We start from the raw sequence: 21,772 nt of genomic DNA, 5'->3' as shown, positions 1-21,772 counted from the left end.
AACTCTTCATTATAGAGGATTTACATATCATAAAGTGGATAAAGGATGGTACAACTAAGCCTTATAATCCTTGTCTTCTTCAACTTAAAGTGAGACTAATATTACTCATGCTCTAAGAGGGGAATAGTTTTGTAGACCTTGTTATTTATTTTAGTACCTCAATCATATTCCCTTATGGAACGATGCCCCCCTTCTTCTTATTTTTTCTCCTCCTTTTCTTGTTTCTACTTGTATTAGAAAGTAGTAGGTGCATACCAATGTTTTTGATAAAAGATCCAACATATGTTGTAGGGTAAGCAAATGGCCATGGATATATGTTGAAATCTAGGATTTTTGATGAACTACATTGTTCTACATGTAATTTACAAGGTGTGATATCTTGCTCCACTTATCTTATCTACCATTCTCAAGATGTAGGTTACTTTATATGAATCATTATTAAAGTGAATCTCGATCACTCTTATGAAGCAAACTAAATAAAAGATATGATTAAGTTGTTGATTGAGACAGGGAGATCATTGGAGAGTTTAATTGAAACTTGAATTTGACCTCCCGCACTTAAAAAAAAATATAAGATTAAACTCTAATGAGAAATATAGCAAAGTTGCCACCTTTTTACTCTCAATTAGCGGTGCCAACTACAAAGCCTCGCTTCATCAACAACCCAAAGTATATAATTAACCAGAACTTGATGTCCAGTGAATTAAAGTACCTCATCAGGTGTGAATAAATAAATATTAAAATTGTTTTCCAAAGTAGCAATTAGTACCAATTTTACTTTATTGTCATCTCGGTGTCCCAATCTCTAGGTTGATTCTAATTTCGAAAAAGTGTAAGGGTATTTTAATAATCTGGAAACAACAGTCCAACGTCCAACGGCTCCAACGGCTACATGCTGGTCGCTTCTGATTAGTATGTGAATCGACTCCCCGTTTCTTGTTTTCTTGTGTCCTACGGCGTCTCTTTTCTCTTTTTTTTCCACAAAACAGTTCTGGTTTTTCCCCAAAAAATTATTATAAATTCTATCTTCGAGAAGATCTGCGGACGAAAATATGTGGAAAAATTGGAGGGAGGCGAGGCCGCGAGAAATCGTCTACGTCGGCTCCAAGAACGCCTCCCAAGTCATCTACAGGATCTCTCGCCCCGTCGCCGATGATCCTGTGCATGTTCTCTCTTTCCTTTTATCTATTTATTTCTTGAAAGTTACCTTCTTGAACTCTTTTATATATTTCTTGATGGAAAAAATTGGTAGATATTTTATCCATCTTGGATTTTTTTTTTTCCTTGCGAAGTCCGCAAAAGATTTTAGGTTTTTCGAACTGACCCAGACTTATTAGAATCGGCTTTCTTGAGATTCTTGTCAACGTTTGCGATTTTTCTTCCTCATGAAGTATGGGATCGAAAGATCAATGTTTGCAATATCTGAATTTGTTTTATGATTGCATTGGTTCGGTATATTATATGGGTTTCGGAAATAAAATTGAACGTGAATTCCTAGTTTGGCTGCATCCGTGTACATGTATAGATCATATGCGGAACTTGGATTACTGCTTAGTAGTCTGGCTACAGCTTTGAATTCTGGAGTTTTTAGGGGAAGTTGTCCTCATGATCTTGAATAGCCTTCTCCTCTAGGGTTCTAGGGTTTACTACTGAATTTTGTGTTTGGACTTTGTTAACCGTGGAACTTTAAGAGCAACCTACCTTGTTTGTTAGGAATTTCACAAGGATAACAGAGCAATTCTTGGGAGAAAGGAATTGTTTAAGAGCAACCTAAGGAGACTGGCCCATGCATGGAAACTCATCTATGAGCTTGCTTTTACTAGTAACCTTCTGATCCGAACTCATTTTTGGCAATGTTGTTGCATTTGAGGGTTCTATGGCTTCTGACAAAATAATTACAAAGTGCTTGAGTGGAACTTTTATTAACGGTTGTTTGACATTATTTGCTACATTTCTTCAATGATAAAATTTTGGGTTATTTTTCCTTCTAGTAAGCTGTGAAGTAGATGGTTGAAGAGTCTTTTATTTCTATAGCCACTATAATTCAACCATATTTGCAAATATGTTTTGTAATTTCTGGGAGAAGTTTGTTAGAGAACATGAATTTTCTATCTCATTGGAATATTTCATCATCACTGGTATTTAAAAGTTGGCATAATTCTTCGAGTGCCATGCTTATTGTTTCACCACTTGTCAGACATTTTTAATAAACAGAACTAGAGGCATAAGATTCTTTTGAATCATTCTGGTTGTGTGGATCTGCAGTAAGTATGCACTTTTTGTTCCTGTACTTCTATGGCAGTTGTGCATGCTAATGATAAGAACGGATCTATGTTAACATATATGTATACATCTGTCAATGGCTAGTTTTTTGAAGACTTTATTGTTATCAGGCTAAAAGGTGTGATCCAATATCAAGGATTCAAGATAAACTTGATAGTTTGCTTAAACATCAGCCACCTGATGCTTAAGATTATATTCGCCTTGTTGGATAAATAAGCTAGAAACCTGCTGGTCTTTGACTGGCATAGGCATGAAATTTTATACTTTAGTCCTTGGTTGTAGGCTTTCCTTAATGACAATTTTAGATGAAGATGATGAACTTCTCAAAATCTTATTGAGTGATAGAGTTCTTATTGCTTGAATTTAGGTTTTTCTTTTTCCAATAAACACCAACCACAACAAATAGTCCTTGCATCATCAATAAAGGATCAATTTCACCATCCAATGTCATCTGAATCACAGAATGTCTTGCAAGGAAGTTATGGAGGACCGAAGAGGGGCATGATTCTATATATTTGGGCGAACTATGAAGAAAGGAGATAAAGCTGAAGTGTAGATTTTAGGACATGCTTCCCCGCAGTTTTAATCTGAAACCTGACCTGTCACATTAAAGTAATTAAACTTGGTCTAAATCCACTGTAAGCATTGTATCTTTTGTGTATGTGCAACCAGTTTCCTATGTCAGTATGTGCTAGTGCATGCTAGTACTGGCACATCATGCCCTCTGCATTGGTCCAATATCTATACAGAAGTGATATGTGATTCTTTATTCCTGGATGCAGACAGACTGATACAAGAAACACTTTAAAACTCATGTGCCGTGCTCACAAGGATGAGAAGCATCAACTAAACAATCCTGAAAAATTATTTCTTAAATTTGAAGTAACTTTAATTTTACACAGGTATATACAACTTAAATATATTTTGACCTTATCTGTGCCTTCGAGATGGATGCAGATCTTATCCAAAAGACCAAAATCTTGGCTCTTTTCTCCTTGACTAGAGCCTAGACTCTTCCCATGTCTAGCAAATCTGCTATGTTTGCTCTTAGGTTGATATGTTTGAAGCATGAAATCCATCTTGGCCCACCATCTTGCCCTCTAGGTTTCATGTTAGGGGGCTCTCTCTTTCTTATGGTTGCCTTGGCTAGGAAATATACCAAGTTATAGTTGGTTGATGTCATGTTGAAAGGTTGTCATAAATTGTTGTCAGTCTTGATGGATCATGTCTTGATCCATAAAGTCACTGTGTATTGTTGGTTACGTTTAAGGGATGTGTTTTCCTGTAGATTATTGATGCCTTTAATGATTTAGACTCATATAGGGCCAACACTTGCTCTATCAAATAGCAGGTTCTCTTACATTTATACTTTGACACCTTTCAGATACGATCCTAATAAGGGCTGATCAGTTAGCATTCTGAATTGGCGAGTGCCAAGTTATATCACAAATTAGACTACTTGAATATCGAATAATTCATTTTTTTCTTATTTGGCCTCCCATTTGTCATTGAACTATATTGACCAAAACTTTATAATTGGTACAGCTGCCAAGGTTTATTTCTTTTTCTTTTTTAACTTTTGTGATAGTTCTTATCGCAAGATGGGTTTTCAATTTCCTTAGTCTTTCAATTTGCAAATTCTTTATCATTTTTACATACTTCTGAAGCAGAAGATCTAGCATTTTTTTTGGTTTTATTATTGAACCTTCTATTCCACATATAGTTTAAGTTTTTCTATAGCATCCATGGACTACATTCACTGAACTATATTTCAATGAATGGGCTGATTCACCACCTCAGAATTTAGGTTCAAAAGGAAACTGTGTTATGATTTCTAACCTGTCTCTGGCTGCTTGAGGAGCATTCTATTAATTAATGGGATCTTGTTTGTGAATTTTCTTGAATGGTATGCTATTTTTGTTTGCTTCTGTCACAATTACTTAATCTTCTTTTGTGTTATAACTTGACTTCCCTAGAAAGCAGAAACTTCTTAATGTTCTGAAGTGGCCTCATATACTTTGATGACCCACATAAGCTTATCATTCTGCAATTGACTTTTGGTTTGATTGATCTTTTTGCAGGGCCAGTTTATTCCTGCTATATAAGGACAATGTCCAGATGGGCAGCAGAAGTTGTTACCTTCAGCCTATAAGCTGCAAACATTTGACTGCTATGCACAGACAGGACTTGGTCATGGCTCAAACGTTCAAGGCTTTGAAACAACTACTTATCATTTACGCCTTTACTCTTATATATAGAAAAGTGAGCAGTGGAGAAGATCTTATAGCTGATTTTTTGATATCCTGATAATCTTGATATTAACTTATTTGCTCAATAATTTACATGGAGTTGCTGAAACAATTCATGCTCCCTAATTAGAATCTCATAATGTTAGTTTCTACATGGTTATCGGAGAAGAGCAAGTTCACAGTAATATTCATTTCTGTCATATTTTCTCAATAGGCTACATGAGTTGCTGAAAAAGTTCATGCTCCCTAGTTTTCTGGCTGCATAAAAAAATCTCATAATGCTAGTTACTACATGGTTCTTGGAGGAGAACAAGTTCATGTGAATGAGCATTTCTGCTGCTTAGCAGCTTGATTTTCTTGATCCATCTTCTGATGCTTATATATTTCACTGCTTGGAAAGTAGGAGCCTGATGGCTCAGGGAATGCTTGCACACATGCAGTTATTTATGTGCATCTTATCACTGATGCACAGGATCATGATGTACATTGTATCATATTCATGTCTTGCTTAAAAGCCATGGTGATTGATTCTTTCTTTGACTGCATTTTCAATGTTTGTGAACTATCAAGCTTCATTATACAACTACAAAGTCGGGAGAATCAGCTAACATTCCTGACATCACCATTCAAAATATTGGATCAAAATTTGGAAATGGAGCATACAACTCCATGGGTAGTGGTATTCGACAATTTGATTTTGGGTGAATACCAAGAATGCTGATGAGTAGTGCTGCAAATGATCTGAGCTTCTCATGAGCAGCTCGGGCTCATCTAGGCTCGGTCTCAAGTCAGCTAGAAAATGAGCCGAGCTCAAATACTTTTTGGAGCTTGGCTCATAATGAGCCAAGTTTGAACATGAGCCAGTTGCAGAAATAATGGATAAGCTTGGATCAGCTCGATAAAACCTCGGTGCAAAGCTTAATCAGCCAAGCTTCAAAAGCTGAAGTCTCAACTTGAGCTTGAGCTGAGTTTCGGAAGCTCATATATATAGTAAGTAGAGCTCGAGCGGCCTGCTATTTAGCTTGGCTTGGCTTGATTACACCCCTACTGTTGAGGGATGCTCCGTCTTTCTTCACTTTTTCTACTTGTGATACCCTAGCTCATCCTTATTGTGTTGCATCTACGTGATAGACTATTAACTATGTAAACTATATCTGGCACACATGCAGTTATTTATGTGCACAGGATCATGATATACATTGTATCATATTCCTGTCTTGCTTAAAAGCCATGGTTATTGATTCTTTCTTAGACTGCATTTTCAATGTTTTGAACTGTCAGGCTTCATTATACAACTACAAGGTCTGGATAGTCAGCTAACTTTCCTGGCGACATCACCATTCAAAATATTGGATCAAAATTTGGAAATGGAGCATACAACTCCATGGGTAGTGGTGTAATAACCCCCAAAATTTTTTCTTTTTTTTTCTATATAAAGAAGGATAGAATAGTCCTTAAAATTGATATAAGGGGTAAAATTGGAAGGAATCAAAAGTTAATGGCATAACAGTAGATACGTTGAAGTGTTAGGGGCAAAATGGGAATTTAATAATTTTAAACAAAGGGTGAACAATGCTTGATGTGATTTAAATGGGGGGTTTGGGGTGCTGTGGCGGTGGGATTAAACAGAGAGGGAGACACAGAGAAAAGAAGAAGAGGAGGTCTCAGGCGGTGAAGAAGAAGAAGAAAAAGAAGGGAAATAAAGGAAGAAGAAGAAGAAGGAGGGAAGACGAGAGAAAAAAGTGGTGAGTACCCCATCCCTACCTAGTCCCCTAATAGAATTGAGGCTGTAAAGAGGTTAGATAGGGGTTTTAGAGGTGGTTAAGAGAGAGAGAGAGAATCGGATTTTGTCAAGATTTTCCGAGACTGCGGAAAACCTGTGTCGAAGTCCTGATTTCAGCGAATTGTTTCGGGGGTCAATCGGCCTCCGATGGTGATGCAAGTTCACCATTCTGGAAACCCTTATAAGTGTAGAATATTAGGTATAAATTTCATAGTGTTTGGAGTTGGAAAGTAGATCAAACCCGAGATGACGTAACCGGCTGTCGGTCCGGGTTACTGTTCATCCGGGTGGGAAAATAAGAAATTTCATGCCATAATAGGGTATTAAGCCTAGATTAGGCTAAGGGAGACCTTGTACTCATGCAAGGGAGTCCCTAATACACATAAATGGTGAGTTAATTAATAGAAAAAAAGAAAAAAAAAGATTTAGAGAAGGGGGAGTTGAGTCAATTAAAGTTTCTATGCTTATGATTGATACATAGATTATGAGTCCTTGATACAAGACTGAATGTATAATTAATGCATGTCACAGTTGGGCAAGAAGCTAGGGAACAAGAGGAAGAAGTCCCCCACTGCCTACTGTAGATTTTGGAGGTGTATCAGGACCGTGCCGGATTGGCAGGTGAGTGGGAGTTATGTACCTTGCACTATGGGCATTCTTAATTCATTTTCATGAATGTCGCCAAGTGTGAATTGATTCCACTTGAGTATATTGATTAATATTGTAATAGATTCCTCTATAATTTTGTTTCTCCATGCTTGATTATTTTGTACATGCATTTGAGGGAACATTGAGAGGAATTACAAGGAGTAAAAGAGTAGTCAAATTGGTTCCGAGTTGTAAAATGACTTCTTTTGTAAATTAATTTTATTTTCTCTCTTTCAAAGACTTGTAGAGCTTTTTCAGTGGTATATTGAGTTGCATTGCACTCCTTTGACTCCTCGCTCCCAACCCTGATGTTAGTTTATGATTGGATCGTGGTCGAGTGAGTGGTAGTCTTGATTATACTCCTTTATAGTTGAGTATTAGGAGGGTGCATTATGTCATTTATGCATAACTTGGCAGTATCTACAGTACACCTATAGTCGATGGGGTTAGACATCGGCTTATGTGCACATAGTTGTCCCCTGTGTGGACCCAACCCAGTCCCTTTCTAGGGGGGATATGCCCTAGGCGTAGGATCGGCCGGTCCTGCGACTTATATCTGCTTGCCGCCAGGCATAGTAAGACCCTGCAAGGTACAGTATGGCTTGCCGTCGGGTAAAGTAAGACCCCGCGAGGTGCCGTTTAGTATTCAGATGTAAAATAATTTTATGGATTTCTGTTTTGGATACTGGCCAGCATTTACATGATCAGTGTGGTGTCTTATTCTGCATATGCATGTGATAGCAGGAAGTTGTTGTGGTTCGCCTGGGGCGTAAGACCCACCTCCCGACAGCTATCTAGTGATGACTTCGCATATTGACACCATGATTTACACATTTCAGTGTTATGATCTGTTGAGCATATTCATGATGTATCATTCATGTTTATTTGATTATTGTATATATGCTCCAGATGAGTTGATTGTGATTGTGGTGATACTGTGATGATTTACTCCATATTTCTTATGTTGAGTTATGTGTATCCTATTATTGATGATTGCTTATATATTCTTGAGAATTTCACCTTGAGCCATGATTATATCTTGTCTCATATGCATAGTACTCTCTATTCCACTCACTGAGTATTCATATACTCACTCCACAGTTTGATATTTTTGTTGCAGGGCAGATGTCGTTTAGAGAGGAGCAGGATTAGAGATTACCTGCTGGTTGTACCGCTCCATAGTATAATGTAGATAGAGGTTTATACATTTTGGTGTAATGTAAACCTTCTGTTGTACATAGTGTATAGTTACAGTCATAGATCCTATTGTGGATATGGGTTGACTATGGATGGATTGGGAAGCAGGTATAAATATATATATATGTACAGATCAGTTGTGTGCCTGTGATGATGTATTGCGATATCTTGTCTAGGTTTATATTGTAGCAGGTTACATGTGCTGCTTTGATAGGTGGGGTTGTGTATGTATTGTTATATCCTGACAGGTTATTATAGGAAGAGTGATCATTTTGTGCATGCCTCATGCCAAAATGTTTCAGGAATTTGTTGATATTTGTGATAGGTTAGTAGGGTTCTACGCGGTGGCTGGTGGCCTTATGCCTACCAGTACCCTAGGACCGTCGCGGCGGCCCGCCGGATCAGGGCGGGGGTCGTGACAAGTGGTATTCGACAATTTGATTTTGTGTGAATACCAAGAGTGTTGATGAGTAGTGCTGCAAATGATTTGAGCTTCTCTTGGGCAGCTCGGGCTCATCTAAGCCCAGGCTCAGGTCAGCTAGAAAATGAGCTGAGCTCAAATACTTTTTGGAGCTTTTGGAGCTCGGCTCATAATGAGCCAAGATTGAACATGAGCCAGTTGCAGAAATAATGGATAAGCTTGGATCAGCTCAATAAAACCTCGATGCAGTGCTTAAATCAGCCAAGCTTCAAAAGCTGAAGTCAAGCTCAACTTGAGCACGAGCTGAGTTTCTGAAGGTCATATATATAGCAAGCAGAGCTCGAGGGGCCTGCTATTCAGCTTGGTTTGGCTTGTTTACACCCTTACTGGTGAGGGCTGTTCTATCTTTCTTCACTTTTTCTGCTTGTGATACCCTAGCTCATCCTTATTGTGTTGCATCTAAGTGATAGACTGATAACTATGTAAACTATATCTGGCAATGCGGTTTCTTTGATGCTCTATCAGTTTTTTCTCCTTCCAATAATCACAGGAAACATGAGTTCTTTGATGAATGGCCTAATAATAAGTTACACAGACAAAGGTTGAATGGGGTTTGTCTTTTACTGGAACCCTCTTTACTTCCCTCTCTAAACAAACTTGTTATAGACGTTGGTTGAACATATATCATCCCTTATGTTGTATGTAAGAAGGACATGATTCATAACAATTTCTTTCATCGCACATTTATAGGGATTAAATGACAGGACTTTGATTACTTTAGGTCTAAATTGGTTAGTGACATGGTCAACTAGAAAATTCACTCACCACTTGGGATATAGACTTAATTGATCTCTTGGGAAACTGTTTTACATATTGGCTGGAACTTTAGGAGTCCAAAAAATGAAAGGAAAAGAATAATGTCTTTAAGAATATTAATCTATTGGTGGGATGATATCTATCATTAATTTAAGAGTTATGACAAAACTGATGATAGTTTGGAACAAGGTTTGCCGTACCGGTCGGTGCGTACTGACACTTTGTACGCCGAACCACCCCCTATTACAAGCGTACTGACACTGCAATAGGATGGAACCAGTATGGGGACTAGTACCGAGATGGCAAACCTTGGTATGAAACATGACTTCTTTAGGAAGACAAACTTTCTGCGTGTGGCTTCAATACATTCCTGTAATGTGGGATAGATCGTCAATAATGGCTTCAGATAAAGGTTCAATTTTGACTGCTTAAGCTGTTAAGGCATGAAATATATGCATATTTATGATTTTAATTTTGATGTTATTTCTCTCTTGGGGTCATCAAACTATGGGTATTAAGTGATGCTCAGACTCTGCCTGGCTTTAGGCAGTAAATAGTTTCGATAACTTAGTGTGGTCCATCTTTGTTGACAATAACTTAACTATGATCATGTGGTTTTCTTCTAAGGCAAGCAACTTTGGTAACTTATGAATGATGCAAGGACATGAATCCAACTAAGAAAGAACTTCCGTTGTAAGGACATAAACCTGACAGATGAAGAATTTCCTGTGCAGAGCTCATTATGTCGAGGTTGATTCTGTTGTCAACAATATTCTTGTTGAGAGAAACAATGAGAGAAAATTTATGATTTAGACATGCTATCACTCTATTGACAAAAGAAGACATCTTGTTTTTATGTATACAGTGATGAGGAAGCTCCAGCTGATCTGTTAAAAGAATGAGGATTCATGATCACCTTAGGAAAGATGGATATGCTGCAAACGCAGAAAATTGTGTTGGTTATCATCTCAACTAAGGAACACGATGATTTAGCAAGGATCATCTTACACAAAGATGGAAATTGGATTAGTATAAAAATATATTGATATTATTGCGAATTATGGAGAGGTGGCTTAGTTGCTAGCTGCTCTAGAGTTTAACAAAAAGAAAAAGAACTTTAGTTCTGTAAGATATGCAGTATACTGAGCTTTTATCTTGATCATTTGCTGCTATGTGCTGCAAGTTTCGATTCCTTATGGTATAACTTTTTTCTCCATGTTGATGTGGCCAAGTCAACTAACTTCTACTCTAACTACTTCCCCTGTTATTTATATCTTTAAATTATTTCTGCTGGGCTGAATAGATAATTCTGTGTAGGATCCATGAGTACCAGAAACAGTAGACAGTTTAAACTGTTTCACATTATACAGTGAGATGGACCGTGCAAGGATGGACCGTGCAATGGTTGTGTCTGATGTATAATATAGGAAAATGACCAACTAAGGACTCTTGAGTAGGGAGTCTTCATTACTATGTGCCATGGTGTGCAGGTGGGCGGGCATTTTGGGTGGGGGTTAGATAAAAGAAAATTTCGTAATGCTAGGAACTCTATAGACACACACACACAAACAAAAAGAAAGGCAAAAAAAAAAAAAAATCAGAAGATCTACTTGCGAGAAACACAGAACACTTGTTAGATCTACCTGCCAGGGCCAGAAAGCAAGTGAAAGATCTAGCTGCATAATTAGTGCTGCAATATTGACACTTACCAATATTTGTTATGAGAATAGCATGGCATTTCTATGAAGCAATTAAGCAGTTGGAATGTAAGAATTTTTAAACAGGAACTTATCTGCCTCATGAATATGTCTGGACCTTATTTAAGTGGTAATGATGAATATCTTCTATGAAAAATAAAACCGTACGGAAACTTCAGGAGCTTCAAATTCATCCCTGAGTGCGCTGAGTGCTTAGCACTGAATTAATAAGGGGTCGAGAGCAGCCAGCCCTAGAGGTACCACACTAACAGTTCAGAGCATGCCATCTGGCGTAAGCATCTGGATAATCTGGAATGCGACGTTTTCTAACAATCTGAAGAAGATGGGACAGCAAGAAATTGCTGATAATGGGTCTATCTGCTTATTTCAGAGTACACAGAAGTACTGCTTTCAAGACTGAGGAAGGTATTTGGCAACGTGATCATTTTAAAATAGTGCACTTTTGGTGAAAGACATGTCTAGACTGATGATAATTTTGAAGCAGGGCAATTTTTGTATTGGTTTTTATGATATTTAACAGGATTTTTTGCTGTATACACTTAATATATATCGAGTTAGATGCAAACCTATCTGTATGCCCCACTTTATGAAACATATTAGCTAATTGATTACGGTCTTATTCTACAGATTTCATAAATTCATGTTTTTCTGAAAAATGGTGGACATGGATGTATTTCTGTACTATTAATAGCACCATTCAGTTGCAAGATATTGTGCTTTTGATCTTTTGGTGAAGAATGGTATTTTGTGGGGCAAGAGGGTTTTTCGCTGTTTAATATTAATGTGTAACAAGTAGGCATAAGCCTACTCACACTCAATTTTGAGAAAGCATTTGATCAGGTGTATTGTGGTCTTATGCTAGTGATTTCACAATTGATGTTTTCTGAAAAATGGTATCGCTGCCGGCATAATTCAGTTTCAAGATATTCTTCTTTTGATCTATTGGTGCAGAAGGTCTATGGTAGTGCAAGTTTCTTCTTTTCGCTGGCTCATGAAAGCTTACTCATATGCCTTCTTTTTTGTTTTTTTTTTTGGTTTGATAGAAGGGCCTGTTGGCAATGAGCTACACAATGGGGGTAGCCTCCCCAAATACACCTAGTCCCATGAAAATGTTGTTGATTGTTTTTTTATGTGATGCAACCGAACCTCAGATTCGCTCAACCTTAAATTTATGTTGGACCATTTTGACATGCCTTGGGTCTGTCAATTATCTGAAGCCTTTTCAAATGTGCATGAATCCAAAATCAAGCTAGTCAAGAGGTGAGCCAGGAGTTTAGAGAACTTTCTGGCAAAATATCCAGACCTCCAGCTCACTTATAAGAAGCTGAAGGAGGAAACTAGATTCCCTTGACAGAGAAGTTTGACAGAAGCTCAGCTGATTAAAAAGCAAAAAATTTACACATTTGCTATTTAATTCTATCTGAAGTCTCTGAATTAAGTCTTTTGGAAGCAATGCTTTCTGAATGAGGAAAAGTATGCAAATAGAGAAATGTTTGGAGGAAAGGGTGAGGTACATCTTATCGGCTTTCAAGTGCACAAGATGGGAGCATGAGGTATATCAACTAGGAAATATGAGGTATATGAATTTTACTGAATCACCAGATTCTCTTGAAATAATGCATTTTTAGGCATATATTATCACCCTGTATGTTATAGTTTTGTGATCCTGCAATGATCTCTTCATGTCTTTGACGGTTAGTCAATGAGATCTAATTGGAATTCCAGCAGAGATATATCATTGAAATGCTACAAAGTTATAATCATGTGCCTCCATTATGCGTGCAAAGCTATTACAATGAACCTTGGAAGACTACTGGCTTTGATGCCATATAAGTTTGCAGCAGACAGCTCACACATAACATATGAGAAACTATATTCAGGAGCATTGATGTAATATTCACATGATACAAGTGTGTGCAGTCTGTCTGTATTGCATACATATAATTCTCTATTTTCAAAAGAAAAATGTTTTTGTTTGTCGCCTTGTGTAATTCCATGTTGTAACTGAATTAAAGTTTTAATTGCAGAATGTAATTGAAGAGCGCTGAAAACTTTCTTGTGGTCACGGATGTCTACGTAGCAGTGGCCTTCCTGAGTTATTTGCTGTATATTCTAGTGCCAGCACATATAAAGGAGGCAATGTTCTTTTGCTTCTGCAGGTTAGTGAATTATATGATGGTTCAAATAACCTATTGACTTGGATTATAATACTGGAAATTTGTTTATATACTCTGGCCACAAATAAGCTGTATGCAAGATATAATTTCTACTCTTAAACCTGAGTAAATATTCTTCTGCTCTAAATGAAGATATTACATGTTCTGTATCCCTAGACAACTTCATTGCCTTCGTTTTACAGGATTAAAGAAGACACTTCAGCTTATTCTTGCTGCAAATGCGCTGCATGACCCACAATTCATAAAAGATGCTCTTCACAACCAAGTTCTACGATCTTCATGCAGTGTGACAAGTTCCTAACATTCTCTACTAAAGGTAATCTTGATTGCAACCTATTCTCTCACTTGTCACTGCACAGACTGATCTACTGCTCTCTAGATCCATCCACTGCCCTGATTCTCTCTGTTCCTGATTTGTTGGTTTGTTTAATCTCGATTTGCATTCAAAATCTGCAATTCACTCTTCCCTAGTGAATTAGATTCGACGAGAGTAGGGTCAAAAATACATTTTCAGTGATTATTATATGCTGTAATATCAAATTTTATTTTAATTTTATCCATATTTGATGATATATTGGTCTAGATTTATTTATATATACAAGATATACATGATGTAGAAGCTTTTTTTTAAAGAGAATTAGAAGAATCCATGTGAGATAATTTACTATATCTGTGAATTAATTGAATAAGTCTCCATATAGGACTTCGAAATTACTCGAGTTTTTGTATTACATTAGACCATATTGTGAACGATTCTCGCATGATTTGGTGAATTAGGTAACTATAGTTGAAATAGTAAAGATGATACGTAATAGTTAAAATATAAATCCCTTACTATATATAATGGAAACTCCTATGTGACTAACTTTTGGTTATTCAACGCACCTACATGAGAAATTATATCCTACAATGCGTGCATCACATGGTCGTGCATGCCGCCAATCATAGCCGCTTGTTCTTGTGGGCCTTATTTATCGAACGCTCATCTCAGTGCACCGCTACAGGAACGAGCGGCTGTGATTATCGGTATGCATGGCCATTTGGTGCACACCGTGTAGGATATAATTTCTCCCTATACATGGGTCTCACACTAGAAAGAAAAAATCCCAAAGAAATGGATACCAATAGAGAGAGCAAGATTCTGAACATGAAATCCATGGAGATAATCACCTTTCCAGTTGTTGATGTGGCAACATATTGGGGGTGCTTATATTGAGGGCAAAAAGGTAATCTCGCTTAGAAGGAAAGTAAGTATCACTTTTAAGTTTTTTTCTTGTAGAATTTAATTGAGAAAAAAGGGACATAATTTCTTGTTTGATTTGAATTTTAAAAGGAAATTGAACTGTCCATGTTGGTCCTGCGCTGCAATAGCCTTTTATCAACATGTTGAGTTTCCTTTAAGAAATGAGTAATGCTAAGGGTCCCAACTAGGAAGCATGGATACTTCATACCACGCAGCACATTTGTATTGGGTACATACTGGATATCGGTCCTCACCATTTTCGTATTAGATACTAATATTTGTTGGATACTTCTAGGATATACATCTCCTGTAATTAAGTATCTTATTTTTTAAAATTAAAATGTTTCTTCGTATACTTTTGCACATTCATGACACTTCTAAGATACCTTCAAGAATGAGAGGAAGTGTTTTTTTCTTTCTTTTTATATGAATGTCAAACTTTTAATGATGAATAGTTAATTTTGAAGCTTGTCATGCTAGTATTAAAGTTTGGAGGGTGTTTTGTGGTCCATGGATTCGAACGATAACTTGATAAATGTGATCTGTTATTTTAATAGTCTTTATTGGATGCTTTTTTATATAGTCATGTATAAAATCCATATATTTATTTTTGTATCCTAGTCATATTTTGTCCTACCTTTAAGATTTTGCTGTATCAGTGTGTTCATATCCCATATAAAAAAGATGGTTGTGGTATAAGGCATCAATTGCTTAGTGACATACAGCAATTGAGCTTTTATTTGGTCTGATAATTGGGCCCTAAAGCATTTTAGTAACAAAATTTCAATTTTTAAAAAGTACTCTATGATTTGCTTTCTGAATCCTTGCCGAGTGAGATATCCCCATGGCTCCGCAAAGAAAACAAAAGGAAAACAAAGCCCATGGGGCTTTCAACAGACTCCGCTGTGCTTCACGGATCTTGTGCTTTTTATATGCAGAATGTTAGCTTTATAGATTATCGGGCCAGGTCAGCCTAGGCGTATCTAGTTTTGACTAGACCTGGATTGGCCCAATGGGCAAAAAATCCCTGCCTGAGCCCATCTAATTTCAAGCTACTAGACCCAGCAGGCCGGGCCAGTCTTTCCCAACTCTTGCTTCTTCTCGTACATTAGTAGGAGAATTTGATGTTCTAGTTTTTTCTGAGCTTGCTGATTTATTGGAGGCAGCTATAGCTCACTGCCGATTAATTATTTTATCCAACTAAGTTGTTCCTCCCACTGTCCAGTACTCCTCCAGCATTCATCGTTTCACTGCATTATTTGACTAATATGAATATACTGTCAATGACTCAAAGGATGGCCTAAAACATGCTTATAATGAAGGCCATGCCTATGGATGGGTTTGATTTTAATATAGAATAAGCCTTCGAGCTCTTCCAGTTCTGTAGCTTGGATTAGTAAATGCCCAACCAAGTGATGATTAACTGTTTGTGAATATAAATTTGTTGAGCAATATTTATGTAAAGCCAGGCATGCGCAAATTGGTAGTGCTAAAATTATTCAAAGCCATGATGACATATACCAATTCTTCCTGCTTTGCGTCTCTGTTCATCTCAAATCTACGTTCAATAGCAACTTATTCATTCTATGCTTCCATGTTTGTTGTTTCATCCGATGCATAATATTTATTTCAGGTTTACTGAGAAGTTGCAACAGAACAGTCAAGGACAGGGAATCAAAGAACAGCTTCAAAGCCTTTGCAATTTATGCGTGCGGCAATCCTGGAAAGCTGCATTAGCAAATGGGCAGCTTAGGGCTCCATATTTCCAGGTTTGGATTGCTCTCATGCTATGGTATTTTCAATTTAATTAATTTATAAATCTTGGTGGTGTTAGGAGAGTTTGTCCCCTTCTTTAATTTTGGACTGGCTACTGGTTGATTCCTATCCCAGGAAAATTTCCCCAAATATAACTTGTGATGAAATAAGCGGTCATGTTTAAAAGTTACTAATTACGATCTCATGGTTTGTTGCAGATCTTTCCCAGTGTTGGAGTTCTTGTTCACACATTTAATTAGACCAACCATCACCTGGGCTCTGTCCTTGCCTTCTTGGCCGCTATGATGGGAATGCCCATCCTGTCTATGAAAGAGCATTAGAGGAACCGCTAAATGGATTGGTTTTGCCTGAAGGGTACCATGAATACATGTAGCCTGTTCCTAATCCAAGACTATGAATGTGAAGACGTGGTTAACAAGTATACAAGTGTAGCGTCAATCAACACTAGGAGTTAATCATATAGTGAAAAAAATCATATATTCACATACACTAGGTGCCATTGGAAATTTTTTAATGATAAACCCTTGCAAGCATAATGTGCCACAGATACCACATTCAGCTAACCTTGGAAAGGAAGATATAGTGCAACCTTTTCATTCCTAAGGAGTGGAGATGGGATACTGTGATGATCATGCAGCTTTTCGGGCCTCAGTTGGTGGGGAGGATTTTAGCTATGCCGGTTTCTAGAGGAGGAGGACCTGATAGAAGAACCTGGAGTACGATTTACAGATCCAAAGTGTGGGCTGCTGATTTAAGTGAGCTTTATAGAGTTGAGGCTTCCCGATCAATGGATGATGCTTGGCTGTGAAAGCTTCGTGTTCACCCCAGGAGGGTCTTGAGTAGACGGAGAGTGGGACTCTATCCCTATTGTGATGTGTGTCTGGATATAATGGAGTCTAATGAGCATGTCCTTTTCCATCGCCCGAGAGCAGTTTAGGTGTGGCAACAGGTGGGTTTTGAACAATGCTTCCTGCAGTCCTCGAGCTCGGTGGCAGCCTTCCTTAAGTATTTAAAAGGTTCATTTATGAGAACCTCCACTAATAGCGGGGGTGCCAAGTCTGCTTACACTACTTATCATATATGGCTGGACGGGAACTCCAAAATTTTTGAGGAGCGGTATCAGAATAATAGGGAGGTAGCTGATAGTACGTTCCTCTATGTCGATGACTTCTTATTTGCGCGGCTTTTTGGAGGACATGAGATTGTGAGGGACTGAGCTTCCCACATAGCTGTTGGAGTACCTTGGATAATATTCGTCGCTTAGGAGGCCCTATCCCCAAGCTTTCTCAAAGTAAACTTTAACGGCAGCATGTCTGATGACGGGAGGAGAGAAAAGGGTTGGTTTTGTGATCAGAGATGCTGATTCTAGATTGGTCGCTGCTGAATGTTGTTGGCTCTATGACACCTTCGTTCTTGGAGCTGAGCTCAGAGCTGCTTGAGAGGTGTTACCTACGTGCGACTCATTTTGAGGGCGGATCGGGCTCACCTGAAAAGGGACTTGGCGACGGTGATTGGGGAGATCTAGTGCTATGCTAGATTTAACATTGAGTACCCATTGTTGCAGGACATCCACAACCTATTGAGAGAATGTGTGGCTACCCAGGTCATTTATGTATATCTCGAGGGGAACGAAGTTGCTGATTGGATTGCATCGTTTGTTGCACAACACTCTGGTCCCTGAAGTTGTAATAGCTATGAAACTCCACCTCTCCTCCTCCGCCACCACCTCTTTTTTTGCTTTCTTGGATGTATTCATAGTAGGACAGTGTGATATATCCGGTTTATCAAAAAAAATAAAGAAAGATATAGTAGACAGCTTACAACAAACTGGTAATGATATGGATGAGGTAATTGAATACTACATTGATATCATCGTGATCTAATTATTCAATTCAATAGTTCCCTTGTTCTTTTATGGAGGTGTTTGCTGGAAAACTTCTCAAGATGATGGCCTTCAATGTTTCATTATGCAATCCTTTTAATAAGTTTTGTTCTGTATTTTTTGAGAACTGGCAGCATATATATATATATATATAATATGATTTAGTTTGGATCAGCCAGTAAAGTTAAAAAATGCTAAGCTGGTTGCTTGGAGTTTTATGACCAGTGGGTGTAATATTAGGTCATGACTGAACAAGGACTCAGATGATTAATCAGTTGATGAAGACTGGTAACCAACAGGGCGGTGGTGCAACTGATAAGAGTTCCGTAATCACCATGACTCGAAACCCGTTCACACTCAAGATTATTCCAAACAATTCCCATCGTTCCACCCTGCAACCCGTTCACACTCGAAACCTGCGTAATGAGATCAACATCCTCTCATAGTAGATGCTGCTATTGATCCGTTGGTAGGTTTCTTTGGTGTCTGTAGGCAAATCTCTGTATATTAGAATACTGCTGCATGCCAGGCTCGTTGGATGCCTGTCTCTCGGTCTCTTTGCCTTCACCCATTTTTTTGTTTCATAAATATTCCCTTTTTGATAGATATAACTTGATTCAAAGTTGGTCTCTTTTCACAAAGGAAAGCAAAAGTAGTGTGCCAAGAAAAGTGAGCACATAAGTGCATGATAAATTAGATGAAATTTGAACCGAGTAGGTAGCAGCAATCCATCTTCCTCGCTCCTCCTTCGCACATGCAAAGCACTAGACATAGGGGTCCTAACAGCCGCCAAATTTGACAAAGCTCCTGATCAGTTAACCTTAAGACATGGAATTGATATGCTATGATGTTCTATTCGCTTACGTCAATATAGTCGGCTCAAAAATAATCTGGTTTGAACTGAAACTTGCTCGTATAATTAAGATGTCTCTGATGATTTACAAATGGAGTTATGGTGGATCGAGAATCTGTTTCGAACAATAAAGATTTTAAGTCATTGAAAGTAGAGAAGATGAGGTGAGTACAAAACAAAGAGGGAAAAGAAAATGGTGCCCTTATTCTCATCATGGATCTCATTAGAAGGTTTGTAATGCAAAATCAATCTACTCTATTATTGTAGGTCTCAGCTTTTCCCAGCAACTGCGTTCTTGCGAGCATAGCTCGTATGTGTTTGAATTAGGAGGATCAGGCCACTGTCGAGAGAAAATTTGAGGTATGGTGGTGGCATCAGATCAGCATTCTCTAAAGAGGGTCATGTGATCCCTGTAATTAATTACGTGATATATGTATTCTATTTTTTTTTATTTCTAAGATATAAAGTACAATTAGCATGAGTCTCACATTTGTTAATATAAAAAGAATATTCGGCGGACAGCTGTAAGCTAAAAAAAAAAAATGGAGTTGGGATGTCATAGTTTCTTAAAGAGAATTGGCAGCAACAAAACACAACACAAGATCAGAAGCCACAATGTTGTTTTCTTTTCTTTTACCTTCTCTTAATTTGCCATGAGAAGCGGCAATGGAGAATGATAGCTAAATTATAGAAAACTGAATGATTTTTTTTGAGCAAAACGGTGGGAGAGTTAGCATTGCACAATTCGTTTAATAAAACGACAAATTTTATGTTTTCTTATGGTATCTGTGAAGCCACAAAAAAAGCAATAAAAAAAAAGTATGTGTTCTTGGTGCTGATGCTTTCTTTTTTTGAAGTTTTAAAACTTAGTATCTCTTAATTTTGGAACAAATAATAGAAAAGATTTAGCAGTTAAGTGTTCTCTGTCAGGTGATGTTGAATGACGTGAAGCATCCGTCGTCCCCATGTGCTGGTCTTTGATCAAGCGAAATTCCCGGGAAACGTAACTGTCAAGGGCAATGATCAATAACCACCATCAACGGCACAATCCTCCACAGATCGCTCGGTTAGCACGAGAAAATTTGTCGTAGGGCTCGCCTGCCGACAAGTTGATTTCCTTGATTGCAGGGGAAATTCGAACCCTTAATGGGACCACCAAATCTCGGGGGATAAATACGATACTGACATAACTAACTCCAAATCTTATCTAGATATTGGGAGTCTTACGGTCGGAAAATAACAGGTGAAGTATGACTGTAAGTCTATAGGGGATGAAATATTATTTTTCTTTTTTCCTGAAATATACCGTGTTTCAGGCAGTCATTGACACAAGAAAAAACAAGAAGCATATACCCTGAGTTCGCATCCCTGTCTCTCGGATGCAAAAAAAAAAAAAAAATTAATGCAGGTGTGGTTTGCCTAAGGTTTGTGCTAGTTTGATGGAGTAAATACTTTTTGCCCCACCCAAACATGTTTGATGGACGAGCCGCAGTTTGATAGTATGCCAAAACTCCATTTTCAGGCACAGAGAAAGGTGGGTGGATCACGGGATAAATAGGAGCTGCGGCATTTCTTGATGCACAACTTGCAGTGATATGCTTCTCCTTAGTATGACATAAAATCCCTTTCTACTACATAGGCTACAGAACATACAAATTATTGTAAAGCTCGTGACGGTGTGACAACATGATATAATTAACTTGTTGAAAATATCTAAACATTCGCGACTTTATTTCTTCTAAGTACTCTTAGTGAGTTGATTAATCGAGATATATCAAAATCGTTAACAAATTATGCGTATTTCACAAGCCATTGATGGCTAGTTTGAGAAATCTTATTATAAATTATTGGTGCTATATGTTTTTCTCGTTTTAGCTCGATATTTTCTTTTCTTGTCTCTCACTCTTGTTTACTGCTGCATGACTAATGTATAAATATTTTATTAATATTATATATTTTGTTTTTGTTAATTTTCAAATTTGGTTATCCTGTTTTTTTCTTTCTTTTTTGCGTTTCTGACAAATTTGTCAACATTTTTTTTATAAATCTCCATTTTTATTTGATTTGACACTCTGATAACCTTCTTTTTTTTTTTTTGCTAAAAAAAAGGGAGCAGGGGGAGGAAGGGACAAGCCCAACCCCGCGTAGCAGCCCCCACTGGGCCCCCCACCCCGCCAGGAGAATGTTCGATGCGGGCAAACCGGGTCGTGTGTTGGGCACGCCGACCTATTTTACTTATACCCTCCCCATCCGTGAGCCGGCTCGGTTACCCGACCCGACCCTCCGTGTGAGTACGTCACACCTGGCACCACCCAGGCTACCAGCCGACCAGTAGCACTTCCAGACCCCGTGTCCAGGCGTGGAGCATTCGGTCCCCAAATTTAATCGACGCCCGCGCGTTTCGAACCTGGAACCACTTGGTTGGAAGTAAACGCCCCGTTCCAACTGAGCTACCACTTTGGTGGCACTCTCATAACCTTCTTCCCCCCATCTAGAAATGCTTAGATGACTAACTTAAGACACCCAAATTATGGTACTATAAGTTAAATAGTGTTTTTTATTACCTTCATATATTTATTTTATTACCTCAGGGTCAAAATGCTGTCATAAAACGTGTGCAAGTTGTGCTACACTAGGTGCCAAAAACTAGTTTTCCAAGATTGTTTCTTTACGCTTTACTCTTCTGGTGCAGCACCACCGGTCATAAGGGAATCACATTAATGGTA

The 21,772-nt window shown here is 38.0% G+C and overlaps 1 long non-coding RNA gene across 7 annotated transcripts; it reads left to right on the top strand.

Moving 5' to 3' along the window:
- Positions 1–857: 857 nt before the first annotated feature.
- LOC113463392 (uncharacterized) lies at positions 858–18,244 on the top strand. Of its 7 annotated transcripts, none has more exons than XR_016399936.1 (7): positions 858–1,160; positions 1,714–1,822; positions 4,365–4,545; positions 8,084–13,274; positions 13,475–13,608; positions 16,169–16,304; positions 16,509–18,244. It is a non-coding gene; the product is annotated as an uncharacterized LOC113463392 (long non-coding RNA). The 7 variants fall into 7 exon arrangements; XR_005509067.3 differs by lacking the exon at positions 1,714–1,822 and having other exon boundaries at positions 867–1,160; positions 8,084–12,691; positions 13,143–13,274; positions 16,509–18,243; XR_015976511.2 differs by lacking the exon at positions 1,714–1,822 and having other exon boundaries at positions 868–1,160; positions 8,084–11,520; positions 13,143–13,274; positions 16,509–18,243.
- Positions 18,245–21,772: the final 3,528 nt, after the last annotated feature.

The sequence above is a fragment of the Phoenix dactylifera genome, chromosome 3 (genome assembly GCF_051530095.1).
Source record: "Phoenix dactylifera cultivar Ajwa chromosome 3, Ajwa_hap1_PhDact_Kaust_v1.1, whole genome shotgun sequence".
In the NCBI taxonomy this organism is placed as follows: Eukaryota; Viridiplantae; Streptophyta; class Magnoliopsida; order Arecales; family Arecaceae; genus Phoenix; species Phoenix dactylifera.
This window is presented reverse-complemented; position numbering and strand designations above follow the sequence as displayed.